Source organism: Callorhinus ursinus, unplaced genomic scaffold (assembly GCF_003265705.2).
Source record: "Callorhinus ursinus isolate GAN/ISIS: 27379988/994484 unplaced genomic scaffold, GSC_fseal_2.0 scaffold5, whole genome shotgun sequence".
NCBI lineage: Eukaryota > Metazoa > Chordata > Mammalia > Carnivora > Otariidae > Callorhinus > Callorhinus ursinus.
In genome coordinates, this window is record NW_027397067.1 from 13,304,827 (window position 1) to 13,319,451 (window position 14,625).

Here is a 14,625-nt window from a genome sequence, read left to right on the forward strand (position 1 = left end):
GCTTAATGATGTAACTGAATGTGGTCACTTTGGACCGATTAGAATGTAAGATCTATCAAAGCCTTACAGGTCCCACCTGGAAGAAACATACAACCTGCTACAGGATCAACTTCTTCTGGGGCAACCCATGACTTTAGCTTCCCAAATTGCTCCAAGAAATATTGCAATGTCAATGAGCAGAGAATATCTGATAGTGGTGAACACAGAGAAAGGCTGACCAATTCAGAGATTTAGCCTGTACATCACTTTCCCACCTGTTAACGCTTGCTTACCCGTTTAGCCTTTTGAGGAAATAAATGTTGGGATTTATAAATGTTTAATTATGTGGTTGTATGGTTTTTTGAGTGCATGTTGCTACTCAAAGAACTGGATGTTGGCTGAAACCCAAATAAAACAGAAATTTAGCCTATATTAGAAACTCAATTTTAACTGAGGGCATATTCTGTAATCCCATTTTGGATGTGGCCAAGAAGTATAATGGAAAAAAAAAAAGAAAACCAACACAGAAACCTCTCAAACTTTGGTGCCAAAGGTCACGAAGAACAAAGGAATAGAAAGCTTTCCCAGAGACCAGAGTAAGGCCCTAATAAAAACAAAAGCAAAAGCAAAACAAAACAAAACAACCCCCCCCAAAAAACAAGAAAACAAAAACCTCTTTTGTGCCAGTGTAGAAGGTCCTTGCCACATCTGTCCAGTGTGATTTCAGAATTGCTGGGCTCAGTGACTGCCACGTATCTTCCCACCCTTCTCTTTCTGAATGGGAACATTTATTGTGGTTATCCAGTCTCTCTTTTACTATTGTTTATTAGGTGTGTTGGTTGGGGGGGCCATTGCAAATAATTTTATTTTTGCTTATACCTCTCCAGAGCAAGAGGATCACATCTAGATGTGTGGTAGAGATAAAACAATTGCATAAAACCTAGTGATCTGGACTTTGGAACTGGATGAAGTGACTAAAGGACTCTTTGGAGATGGGTTGAGTGTTAAGAAAGAAGTTAAGAGATTTTTAGTAACCACAATGGTAGACTGATGCAGAAACATTGACTACTCACCAAATATTCCTACGCTTGCCCACATTTCCCAGCCCCCTTGCATTTGGCAGGGCCCTGTGTCTTGTTCTGGCCAATGAGCCATGAGCAGAAATGATGTGTGTTACTTCCAGGCTGAAGCATAAGAGCAGCTCCCAGTTCTCCATGCATGACACTTCCCTGCTGTGGCAATTCCTCACCTGGCCCCTGGGTAACTAGGTGGAAGAGAGCCCCACTTTCTCCACAATGCCCCAAAAAGTATAAACAAGAAAGAAACCATTTTTGGAAGAAGCCATTTGTGGCTGCAGAGTTGCTTTGTTCTTTCAGCATTACCTAACCTATCCTGACCAATGTAAACTCTAAAACTTCAAAACTGGTCTGCACATTAAATAATAGAAATATCAGTGACAATCTTTTATGATCATACATGGAGATGTACATCACAAAACTTAGGGGAGAACAAAAAGAATAACTAAAATATTCTTTGTTTTGCAATTTGACCTTACTCCTCATACATTTTTCAGTCCTTAAACAGCAAGGCAAGGCAGTGGTTTACAAATGTGTTGTTTTGCCATTATGATATCATCCTAACAGCTTTGTTATAAATATCAGGATTTCTCTGGGTGTTAATTATCCCATTCTGCATGGGCTCTCAGCTTCAGTGTACCCCCTAGACAGACATAGAGACTTCATCTGTCACTAGCCCACACACAATGAGCTTCCTCCCCTCACCCTAACCTGGACCACAGCAAATCTAATGTCAACAGGGTTTTTCAAGGCAGTACAGAGATGAGCAACTGATTTGGCAATATCAGGCACAAGGTCAGGCAGCAGGAAAATGCTTGTGAATAGGCCACACATTCACCCATGGCACTGGCTGCTTATACACCAAGGGGTACATGGAGAAATCCTGCAAACAAATATATTGGCAGCAGTCATGTGAGGAGCTGAAATGGAGTTGGAGTAGAGTGTGCAAAATACCAGCACAATGTCCATCAGAGTGAATAAGGAAAAGAAACCCATTTCAGAAGCCTCTGATTTGTAGTTATCAGGCAAAAACTTTGAGCAAAGACCATCTGGCTCCAGGAAATAAAAAAGACAGATTCAACAGAGTAAAGACACATGTACTCCATAAAGGACAGTTGTTCTTACAGAGGAGTTTTAAATGGTCTGGAAAGGTAAGTATTACCATGAAAAACACAGGGATAATGCTCAGGAATGTAAAGGGAAATGATATCCTTTCACTGGCACTTTGGGAGGAAGAAGACCTCTTAATATAACAAGAATATCTGTCTAATCATCAATTAAAGTGATGATTTTTTTCACTCTAATCACTACAAGTAAAATTAAAAACTACTTTTATTATTATTTTTTAAAGATTTTATTTATTTATTTGACAGAGAGCGAGAGAGGGAACGCAAGCAGGGGGAGCGGCAGGCAGAGGGAGAGGGAGAAGCAGGCTTCCCGCTGAGCAGGGAGCCCAACTCAGGTCTGGATCCTAGGATGCCGGGATCATGACCTCAGCCAAAGGCAGGCCCTTAACGACTGCGCCACCCAGGCACCCCTTAAAACTACTTTTAAAACCTTTGGAATGTAAGATTATATTCTGGCAGCCAGTAGCTTTTGTAGTTACCCTGCCTATGTAGGTGGGTCCTACCACATGATCAGGCAGGAGCACTCTGGGTTTATGTCTCAGCCTCCTATCAGTGGGGATAGTTTTCTTTTACAAAGATTTCTCAAGGGACACCTGGGTGGCTTAGTTGGTTAAGTGTCTGATTCTTGGTTTGGGCTCTGGTCCTGATCTCCAGGTCCTGAGATTGAGCCCCACCTCAGACTCTGCCCTGAGACAGAGTCTGCTTAAGACTCTCTCCCCTCTGGGCGCCTGGGTGGCTCAGTCAGTTAAGCGTCTGCCTTTGGCTCAGGTCATGATCCCAGGGTCCTGGGATTGAGTCCCACATTGGGCTCCTACACCACAGGGAGCCTGCCTCTCTCTCTCTCTTTCATGAATAAATAAATAAAATCTTAAAAAAAGAAAAGACTCTCTCTTTCTCCCTCTACCCCTCCCCCCACCCCCTCTCTAAAATAAATAAATATTTTAAAAATTTTTTCTCCAAAAGGAGAGCATATATACACACGTGTGGGTGATTTTTTTTTCTACTTTACCTCTTAGAAAATACAAATAAAATTGGTGAGGTTATTGCTGATGTCGTTCAAAAGTCACAGCTGACAGTGAAGAAAAACTGGAAGGGAACACCAGCTGAGCAAAGGTATCCAAATTCATTTTAAGCTTTGAAAAGGGAGTGTTAAATCATAGGCTTATGAAACACCCAGGTCTTTGTCTTGGTCTTGGTTTATATTTCTGTAAATGGTTATAGAAAGGAAAAAAGGAGGAAGAGAAACAGAATAATTAACATGAACATCTCAGACATCACAAAGCTTTTAAAAGGATGAAGAGTATTAGAGCGGAAATTAGAGAAAACTTTTCTTTCAAAACATTCACATTTGATGCCACTTTGCAAGTCATGTCCATGATTAGGTATATCTTAGAAGATGCCCCTTTAATTGAGCTTATTTATCTGTGATCAAAACTTAGCAGCAACCTCAGATCATTTGGGAGTGCTATGCCTTTTTGGATATGTTTCTATATGAAATTCATAACTTTATAAAATATTTTAAAATACATCTATATGTGGGGGCTTATATCATTCATTCATTCATTCATTCATCATTATTCTTCTATTCAACAAATATTTATCGACTTCTATGATGTTCCAGGCACACATCTAGATGTTTGAGAAGCAGTGGTGAACAAAACAGACAAATTTCTATCACATGGTGTTAACAATCTATTGAAGAGAGATACAGTAAACAGATATGTAAATAAATATATAATGCTACATCACAGTTGGAACAATTCTGATAACTTTAAACGCTCCATGACATATATGATAAAAAGATTGCTTTAAAATATTTCATAAGTTTTCTTCTTTTACTAAGTATGGAAACTTTAGATGAACACAAGGAAGAAAATCCAATTGTTCAACTTGATAAAAAGCAAATTTACCTATAATCTTATCATCATGCTATCCCTATGAGCTTACCAACTTGATTTGGGGCAGGAGGAGAGTACTGTATTGGGTGTCTTACTTTTCTTTACCATTTTCTGAGCATTTTTCTTTGTTATTAACAGTTTTCAAAAATATGTTCTTAATAGCTGCACATATTACAGGCTATATACGAACAATTTTAATGCTTTTATTATTTTTGACAAATTTTATGATTATAAATTAATGCACATAAATCTTCATCTGCATATCTGATTATACCCTCAGCAGAAGGTGCATACAGTGGAATCATTTAGTCTATAGGCATGCATGTGCATTTTATGATACTTGATCTATGTTACAAAATAGACCTATACAAATGTTACATTTTCTTACTATTATTGTAGTATTGTTACTATTGTAACAGTATGAGCATTAAGTAGACTTAAAACCTCAGCCAAAACTGCACCTTGGTGCTAATTTTAAATCTTGCAAATCTTCTTGCAATTTTTCCAAATGGTCATTTATATTTACCCGTTTATGATATTTTTGTATTTGAAAGTATTTTTATGCATCCGATATTATTGATCTTTTTTGGGGGGGGTGATTGCTTATATTCCTCTTGTGCTTAAAAAACCTTCTCTATCAGTAAAATATTTCTTTCGTTTTTCTAGCTGATTTTTTAAAATAATTTTACTTTTTTATTTAGCTCTTTAATCTTAGTGTAGTTAATTTTGGTGCGATGAGGCTTAATTTGAACCTTTTCCAAATGGTTCATTTTCTCACTACCATTTGTTAATAAAATAATCCGTGCTTTCCTCCATAGGTCTGTGATACTTTTTTTCTCATTTGTTAAATTTACACACGCGCGCGCGCGCGCGCGCGCGCACGCACACACGCGGGTCTGTTTCAGAGGTTGCATTAATCAGTTTAAAAGGTTCTGTTTTTAAGATTGGTGGTAGTTGGTGGGGGTGGGAAGTGATGGTTCCGGTACTTTTTGTCCCAGATGTTACAAAATTACAATGATTCTTGGTATTGTCTTGATGGAACGGGGGAAGAAGAGTGGTGCGGAGGCACTTAGGACCCAGGGGAAAGCCAGGCTTGGTATAGAAGGACAGAGTCCCCGGCGCACACGCCTCCTACCAAAATCACAGCCCCGTGGAGCCGGGGCTCTCATTCACAGCTTTCTAGAGAAATCTGAGCCCGAACCTGCCAGAATAGGGGATCTCACCCACTCAGCTCAGCAGCGAGGACACCTGCAGAAACACATTCCTAAAGCAAGGCTGAGCGGCTGTGTGAAGGTATTTGTTGCCTTTTTTCTCCCTTCTGTATTTGCTGCGCCTCCCCGCCTTTCCCCCCAGCTCTTGCGATGCCATGGCTGCGGCGTTTCAGCACTTCGGTGCGTGGACAGCTCCCATCTGCAATCCCTCTGCACTCCATCCCTCCCGCACCCCACTTTCCACGCCTTCGCGGTCCATCCTCCTCCTCCCGGCGCCCGCTCAGCCTGCGCTCCCTTACACCATCAGCACCCCCCATCTCTCCACCATCACCGTCATGATCTCCACCATCACCAGCGCCGTAACTACAGTCAACACAACTGTGTCTTGTCACTTAGACAATGCCCGAGGTCCGCAGGGTTGAGCATAAGAACCCAAGTTTTCAGGCACAGGAAGGAAAGTTCAGGTGGACGACACCCTTGAAAACAAAGAGACGCCTGCTTGAGAGAAAGGGAAAGTGAAGCCAGGACAGAGAGAGACCCAGAGCAGGGGACAGATGGGGCACTTGCCAGACACCAGCAGTTAGCCAGCTGCCTTTCAGCAGATTAGGGGTTGTTTAGTTCAGGAAATTAACATGGCCTGGGGTATAGTGTTATTCCGGTAAAAGAGATATGTAAGCTCAATCCGTGTTTCTGGTTTTCCAATGGAGAATCACCAGGAAGCAGGGTGGGGGTGACTGATGACTCATATTCACCCACACGCCAATTTTCCTTCCTAAGCGTTTATTACAGAAACTCTGGAATTAAGTTTTCTACTGAAATGTTTTGTAAAATGAAGACCCCAAAGATTAACTCTGTGACCGGAGTAAAAATTAAAATGTTGGTGATGATAACCTAACAAATGTGGCTTTCAGTGGAAAGTGCTATTTGTTCAAATGTCTCTTCCTGTCTACTTAATTTCAATTTTCAAATCTTAAACCTCTCTTTGGAGCAAAGAAGATAGGTCCTTTGCCCAAAAGGCCAAAGTAGTAATGATATTCAGAGCAGATGGCCTGTCTTTGTTCATAACTAGTCAAGGACTGACTCGGATTTGGAAGGCGAGATTTTTGTGTGCTTTCTCAGTAATCAGACGATAACACGCTTTTCCCATAATAGTAAAGGGTAATAGAGTGCAAAAATTTGAAAAAGCATTTTATGTAACTGTATTCTGTCAGGCTCTGCTTTTAGAGTGCCATCATTTTCTATCTCAGCTGAAGGGAAGTTGGAACATCTTTCAAATATCTTGAAGGTCCAAACCCAAGTCATTGCTCCGCTTTAATTTATCCAGGATCTTCTGCTTTATAGAAACTAACAAACAGCAGAAAATAAGTACCTGAGCCTGTCATAAATAAAAATCTTTCAGTGAGTACCCATTTAATCCATTATTACTGAACAGCAAAGTATTGGGTGGGTGGGTTTTTTTCAAATTATTTTTCATGAAATTAACATCTTAATTAAAAATGAGATGGATCATGTTTTCATATGAGAATGGTGTCAGGTCACATGTCACAATCAAGTTTAAACCAGAGCACAGAAAAACCTCATTTAAAAATCACTCTTGTACATTTATTCTGCTTCCTTAAAAAGAAAAAGAGTCAGCAAAGCAAGTTTGGTCTAAACTGGCTCACTAATTTTGTCAAAATAAAAAATAGGCATGAACAAGTAGCTTCTGAAGGAAGTTTTGAGGAAAAATTCACACCAAATACTCTTCTGGAATGAGGGATAGTTGCATTTTCTCAAAAGTTACTGCCATTAATTACATAACCATTGGCATAATTCGATTTGCCTTTAAAATTCACTCACTTTTGAACTCAAACTAAGAAAACTAGTGAAAGTATCTGGTGAAATGGATTTTAGAGAAGAAAAAAATTTGCTCATTTATGTACCACCCTTAGATTGGTGATGTCCTCAGTATACAAGACCCTTCAAGTCCCAAAGAAACAAGATTCTTAATATTCCCTTATCTGTTTGCAAACAATGGCTCATCCCAGATGATTTTTTAAAGTGTACATGTTGCCAGTTCTGGCTGCTTCAAACCAGAAGCTCAGGCCAGGAATCCAGTGTCTCCAATGTTGCTGTCTTCCTGTGCTGAATACAATTTCCTGAGGATGGGGAAATTTCAAAACAATGCTGCTTCAGTGAGATTTACAGGTATCCGTCTCAGAAGTGATGCCTTTCTCTGATGAAATATTATGCTGGGCTTATTAATTTTTATACAGTGCTATGATCCTGGCTTCTTCTTTTATTCTTTTCTCTATTAAGGGCTATTTTACTTTTTTCATATTTTCAGTAACAAAACATTCTCCTTTATATAATAGATTTAAAGGTGAACAGAAAACATATTTTCCATCAGAGTGACATCATACATTTTTGTAGACATGTTCACAGAGGGGCACATCCTTTTAGAATCATGGAGTATAAAGCTTGTTAAACTTTTATCTCCCAAAAGGGGGAATCAGGAACTCTTCAGAACTAGTGGTGTCTGCTCACTTTTTCAAGCTTTGCAAAAGGACACCTTATTAACCTGTAAAGTCTATTCATGATTTACACACTTCCTCAAAGCAGAGTCATCCTTAGAAAATGGATCCAGACTTGGGTCTTCTCGCCTTTCCTGTTACATGGTGACTGAGACACGAGGTAACACAGCAAAGTGAGTATACAAAATATGAAGTTTGGTTGCATGTCATCTGCCTAGAAATCCCCCTCAACATTGCCAAGAGAGATCTTTGCCTACATTACACCCTTCTCCCAAATTTTAATTAGTTTTATTACCATTCATTTTATCCAGATTTCACTGGAATAAATTTCTTTCAAGAGAAGATCCACAATGTGATTACTTCAAGTCTGCAACACCCTAACATCAATCCCAAGTATCATATCTCTCTAGAGAGAAACATGCTAACTTTTCCATCCAGGTTCATCTTAGCTTAACAGAGTTTGCCTTCTTTGGTTTGATTTTTCACGGATATGGAAATCAACTGGTCACTTCTCTTCCCCCACCCCCCAAAAAGCTTTCATTTATTCAGTTAATAAGTTCATTATTCTTCACTACCTCTGCTGCCCCTCACAGCCCTTTATCATATCTTCTCTGGCCAGGTAACCCAATCCTCTCCCCTTTCATGGACATGTTATCACATGACAGGGAGTATCAGAGAAAGTTTTCTGTGTTGGAGGCTAATTTTCTATGAGACTTTCTTCTTCCTGACTTCTGAGCCAGCAGGAATTTTTCCTATATGTGTTTGAGATGATTGCTCTTGTCTTCTGGACCCTTTTAGCCACATCTCCAATTCATAGATATTATGCAAAGCAACTTTCCCCATGTCTTCTCCTTAAAATAACATGTCAATTCAGCTTCTCTTACTGTTCAAATGTCTTACATAAAGTTCCACACTTTTATACGTGCCAAGTACATAGTGTATTCAGTGTTCATTCTTCTGTAGTTTCAGAGGAAGGGCAACTGTGGGCCTGAAAATGGCAGAGGGGCTCACATTATGGGTTTTAAGTAAGAGACCTCTAGTCTGATGTGTGGAAGAATACAACCAAATAAACAAAACCTGTGAGATTCTCCTCTTTTTCCTTGCCCCCTTTCTCTTTCTCTTAGCATCTCTTAGCATCTCTTGCTTCCCCTCCTCCTTCCTTTCTTCATTGCTTTTTGTTGACATATAGAGCACGCAAGTATGTGTGCAAACATAATGGAGTGATCTGATAAGCTTTTATGAGTGCTGGTATTCCAAAAGGCACACAAGAAGTGTTTTTACTCTCCTGTTGGATAGAGTAGCACTGTTGGCCACATACAGTGTGGGCTCTGCTTTCAGAGGTAATGAACCTACCCTCTCAACCCTGTGGATTCACTACAAATCCTCTAGAGCAGTGCTTCCCAAACAATGTGTATACAAATTGCCTGGGAATTCTGGTACTCATTCAGCAGGTCTGGGTGAGTACTGACATCCCATAGTCCCAACAGGCTCCTGGGTGCTGCTGCTGCTACTGATCCACGGACCACACTTCGAGAAGCAAAGACAGTTTCTTTCTTTCTGAACAGTCCCACTTGCATGTCTGAATAGTAAATAATGGCACTCAGACTAAAATAAAACAAAAACCATTCCAGGTTCTGAGGCAATAAGAGCTGAGAAGTTGCAGGTGTAGTTGAGGAGAAAGTGACACAAATAACCCCTTTCGTCCCACCTCAGCCCTGTGCGCCTTGCTGGATTCCACCTTCCCCTGGCAGTTTTCTGAACTGATTCCTGCGGCTGATGTCATCTGCCTAAGCACCTCCAGAAGGGTCCCAGTCACATCAACATGCTGGGGAAACACAGAGGGGAAGAGGGCAAGTGGATTTAGTGGCCATCTTTGGGCCCTGTCTTACATCTCTCCAGAGCTTCTTCCTCTAAAAAGTCTATTCTGAGAGAAATATCCCCTTCCCTTGATGGCAGAAGAATCACATGTTTGTTTTTTCCTTCTTCTCCCACTGATACTCCTACAAAGCACAACTGAAATTAAATTTTAAATTGGGGCATTGACTGCCAATGACTTCTTATGGGGATAGTTTAAAAGCATAGAGAAATGTTTTAGTCTAATTTTCTATGTCTCAATAAATTTTTCCCTGTAGATTGTCTTTATTTAAAATACAGTGAGGTCTAAGGTAAACACTACTTCAACTAAATACTTCTCTACAGTGAGGAGGCAGAAAAATCCCATGCCTTCCTTGCCAGTTGTCTTTTCCTTCAACTCCTTGTATTATTTGCCCTAAAGCAAACTAAAAGAATAAAAGTTGTGTGGGTTGTTCTAGAACACAGGACACAATCCTCTGTCAAGACGTCCATCTTCAGAGTTCCAGACTATTCTAATTCTGATCTGGCATTTATTTTGGGTAGAAGTTCTCAGTGTCTCTATCTGATAGAACTCCTTCCAATTTACTTTTAATCTTTCTTAAGAGCAAGAGCAAACGGGAGCAGATGACCGTGCTTAGTTGCTATTTTAAAGCCAAGGGAATCAACACAATGAATATTTATGTTGCAAGGGTAAGCCCTGGGCTAGGACTGAATTGAAGGTGATGGGAATTTGACAGTGATCCAGGGGCTAAATTCTGGTCACACTACACTTTCAGATGATTAAAGGTCCCCCCTTTATCCTTCTAGAATTCTCTCCCGGGCCCCGGTATAGCTAGTTCATATCTGCAAGTTGGGTAATGTTTGACAGAATGCTGATGGACTGGGAACCAATCTGTTACTCACAGGATTTATGCTCCTTTGTCAGTACTTATGCAGAGAAGTCCTACAAGCCCTCATGGTCAATTTCAAATTCATCATTTAGGGAAAAAAACCCACCCTTTTCTGGTTAGCACCAAAGAATGCAGCAATCAACCAACCTCTGAGGATTAAATGTAGGTACCACCCACTGGCAGTAAGGGAGCATGTCTGTCTTTCAGGAAAGATTTCAAATAACAGTTGTACTTAAAAAAAAAAAAGATTTTTGCTCGTTGTGATTTTCAATTTTGGTCTACATGTATCAGCAACATCTATTTTTATTTCATTCAGTGTAAAAATTCCTTTCAGCATTCCTAGGGGAAAAACATAATCAGTTAAAAATTTTGAAGTGAGATTTTAGAAAGGTGAAGAGCCATCGGGGTTGACCTCATTCAATATACATTTAAAATTTGGAGACATAGCTTTCACACCTACTAATGGAGGAGGTAGTTGATTAGACTTTCATGTGGTAAGTTTTATCCCTCAGATTTATCTTCCTTTTTTTTTCTTATAAAACAAATGTGGGTATAGTTTCTCATTTTATATTGGTATTAATTTAAATTTATGTGTACTTAAAATTATTCTTTTGTATTGCTAAGAACATCCCAAAGCAATACATATTTGAGGTATTTTCATTATTTATTAGTGTTCTTATATTTCAAGCAATATCTAGGCTTTATAGATTTTGTCTTTCTGGTCATGACAACAGTATACTCTTTCCTCCCCAAATCTGGCCAATTTTACAACATCCTTTACATGATCTTCCTTAGGACTGGTGGGGTGTAGGTGTGTGCCTGTTGTGTGAGTGAGTCATTGTGAGGGCACAAGTATCCAGAGTGGTGTAGAGAAAGCACCTATGCTGAGAGGCAGGGCAAGGTCATTGACAGAACATGGGCCGTAGTTCAGGGAGGCTGTGGTGTGAACCTTCATTCTTCTAGCTATTATTAATCTATCTAAATCTCATATTTATCCTTTCATCTAATAATTAATAACCCAGCTTTAAAAGTTGGTGGGGAGATCAGATCATAGAACATCAAAGCTCTCGGCATATAATAAATACTCAATGAATATTTGTTTTTTCCCCCCAATTTTTAACATTAGTTTATTATCTGACTTTGAGACAAGTGCTTAGTTGTTCTAAGACTCAATCTCTTTTTACCTGGAAACAAAATTACGATATCAACAAGATTACAATAAATGTAAAATGGAGCTTTTTATTTCCAAAGCACTTTTACCTACATCATTTCACATGATTCTCAGCATCTCCCAGGGAATCCTTTTTCTTCTACCTATTACAGGATCATTGTAACAATGAAGAAAGATAATTGATGTAAAAGGCTTTGAAATAATATGTACTCACGTACACATACTGTAGACAAGGTACGGTTATTAGTCTTATTGTCCCCCACTATATTTAATGTGTGTTTCTGAAGATAATGAAATAAATGCAAATAATAGATTATGAAATAACCAAAACCAATTTCATTTGAATTATTGTACTTTCTGAAACGATTTTTCTGCATAAATTCCTTAGTTCATAAATACTAGGATGCATGTTTTATAGAGGTGTGTGTGTGTGTGTACAAATACACCTTCTTAAGAATGAATTCTTTTTTTTTTAAAGATGTGTTTATTTATTTATTTGACAGAGCAAGAGTGAGCCTGCAGGAGTGGGGCAAGGGGAGGGGAAAGGGCAGAGGGAAAGAATCTCAAGCAGATTCCCCACTGAGTGCGGACTCTGATGCTGGACTTGATCTCACAAGCCTGAGATCATGGCCTGAGCCAAAATCAAGACTCAGATGCTTAACTGACTGAACCACCCTGGTGCCCCAAGACTGAATTCTGTATAGGAATAGATTTCTTCTAATGGAAACTTAAGATGAAGTAGGAATCTTGAATCTATAGATACCATTATTTCAAATATCATGATATGAAGACTCTTCTCTCCTTACTCTCATACAAAATACTACTACTACTTAAATTTCTAGTTCATGAGAAAAAGCACGCATTAGAAGTAGAAGTTAGCTTCTACCTTGGGCACCCCAGAGGGTGTGGTAAGTTACTCTCCATGTATTTGTAACAATGTTTAAATAATCATTTGTGACCCAAACAGCAATGGAAAAGGTGGTTTCTGAGCCTCATATGAATGTGCCTGAAGTGCCCTTTTTGATTATCAAGCACATTTCAGTGCCCAGATCATGCTTGTCACTCTGCTAGGCATGGCAAAGTGTCAATCTTTCAAATAGAATGGCAGGATCTTTGATCTGGCATTTTAGCCAAAGGAAAGTATGCAAAGGAAGAGCAAACATTTGTGATAGCTGGAAAAGACATAGACAGCCAGATTTTTAAATAGCTTCAGTCCTCTTCTGATGAAGAAGCAAGGACAAGGGGTACCTGGGTGGCTCAGTCGGGTAAGCCTCTGCCTTCCGCTCAGGTCATGATCCCAGGGTCCTGGGATCGAGCCCCGCATCGGCTCCCTGCTCCGCGGGAAACCTGCTTCTCCCTCTCCCACTCCCCTGCTTGTATTCCCTCTCTTGCTGTGTCTCTCTCTGTCAAATAAATAAATGGAATCTTAAAAAAAAAAAGAAGCAAGGACAAGACTGGTCATCCTTAAGGTATGGCATTAAGCTACCTAAGAATGTCTGTGAACAGTCTGTGAGGTTTATGGAATGGTAAATCTAGAAGGAATTTTAGTAAAGGACAGTAAAGTTCTGAGAGGAAAGGTGACTTGCTGAGGGTCACATAGCTCTTAGGTAATAAATATTAGAACCCTTTTGCTGCTCCTAGGAGGCAGAACAGCACAGTAGAAAAGAGCAGGGGACTAGAGAAAGATTACTTGGTCTTGAATCCAATTTCTGCTGATTAGTAGCTGTGTAACCTTGGGAAACTCATTTAACCTCTCTACGCCTCTGTTTCCTCATCTAAAAAATGGGGACAATAATACACTCATTTTATGTTGTTCTAAAGATCAAATAATGTAATATAGAGAGAGTATGTAAGTGTCTGGGACATAATAAATATACTTACAGTAAATAATAAAATAAAACTATTATTATTATTCATTCCACTAGGACAGAAAACCACTCCTACTTCTTCATGTGATACCAAGTCCAATGTATCTTTTCATACTTATTTGACCAATTCAGAAAAGTTGAATGAGAGCCAAGTCCTTCACATGAATAAAAAAGGACAGTCAAGTAAAAACACTACATCCTGGAGAACATTCTTGAATGGCATAGCATTTTTAGCCTTAAATATTATCAAAGTTGTTATTTAAGTAGCAGATTATTCAGAGTTCTGAAGTAAAGCATTTGCCTTTAATGGAAAATATCTATTTCATCCTAAGTGACCCTGGCTTGGGTATTCTCCCCAGAAGCTTCTACTGTATGCCGAGGACAGAATAAAGATGTAAACTGAAGCAAATTTATTTCGATATTATAGATTGGAAGCATAGCTATGTGTGGAGGTGGGTCATGAAAAATGCAATCTCAGCTCTCCCCTTGAACCCATAGTAATTTACCTCGGAAACATTGTGGAGTTCCCCGAACTGTAATGTGTGTAACTTGCTCCCAGAACCTTTAAATCTTCTGAAGGGGACAAGCTGTTGTTATGACTTGTGCTCTAAGCATCCTGTGCCATGGCTAGGAACTGTGAATATCACCCCACATGCTTCAGGGAAGCAATGATCTGAAGTACAATGTGCCTAGGCTAAATTCTCCTGGGAAATTAAAAGCTGCAATGCTATCATTTAAGGAAAATGGTTCCTGAGGCACCCAACAGAAGGGGAAACCACTCACTCATTGAAACAATGTTTTGACTGCTTTCTTTATTCACTTACTCTCTCTATACTTATTGGGCACCCACTCTGTGGTAGAAAATGTTCTAGGCACTGAGGATAGACGGTGAACAAAGCAAAGTTGCTCCACTCATGGGCTGACACTTTTTGTGCCAGGCACTGTACTGGGGATACACAGATGAGTGGGATCCAGCTCTTCCCTGCAAGGAGTTCAGAGTAAAGAGGGAGAGAGGGAGATGGCAATGAAATGATGCGG

General features: G+C 39.6%; 1 protein-coding gene across 2 annotated transcripts in view; it reads left to right on the forward strand.

The window, feature by feature from the left end:
- The first annotated feature begins 5,227 nt into the window (after positions 1-5,227).
- Positions 5,228-14,625, forward strand: part of CLVS1 (clavesin 1) — a 174,766-nt gene continuing 165,368 nt past the window's right edge. For both annotated transcript variants that reach the window (XM_025870636.2, XM_073892810.1), the window contains exon 1: positions 5,228-5,373. The gene's annotated coding sequence lies outside the window, so the exon portion shown is untranslated. The remainder of the gene's footprint in view (positions 5,374-14,625) is intronic.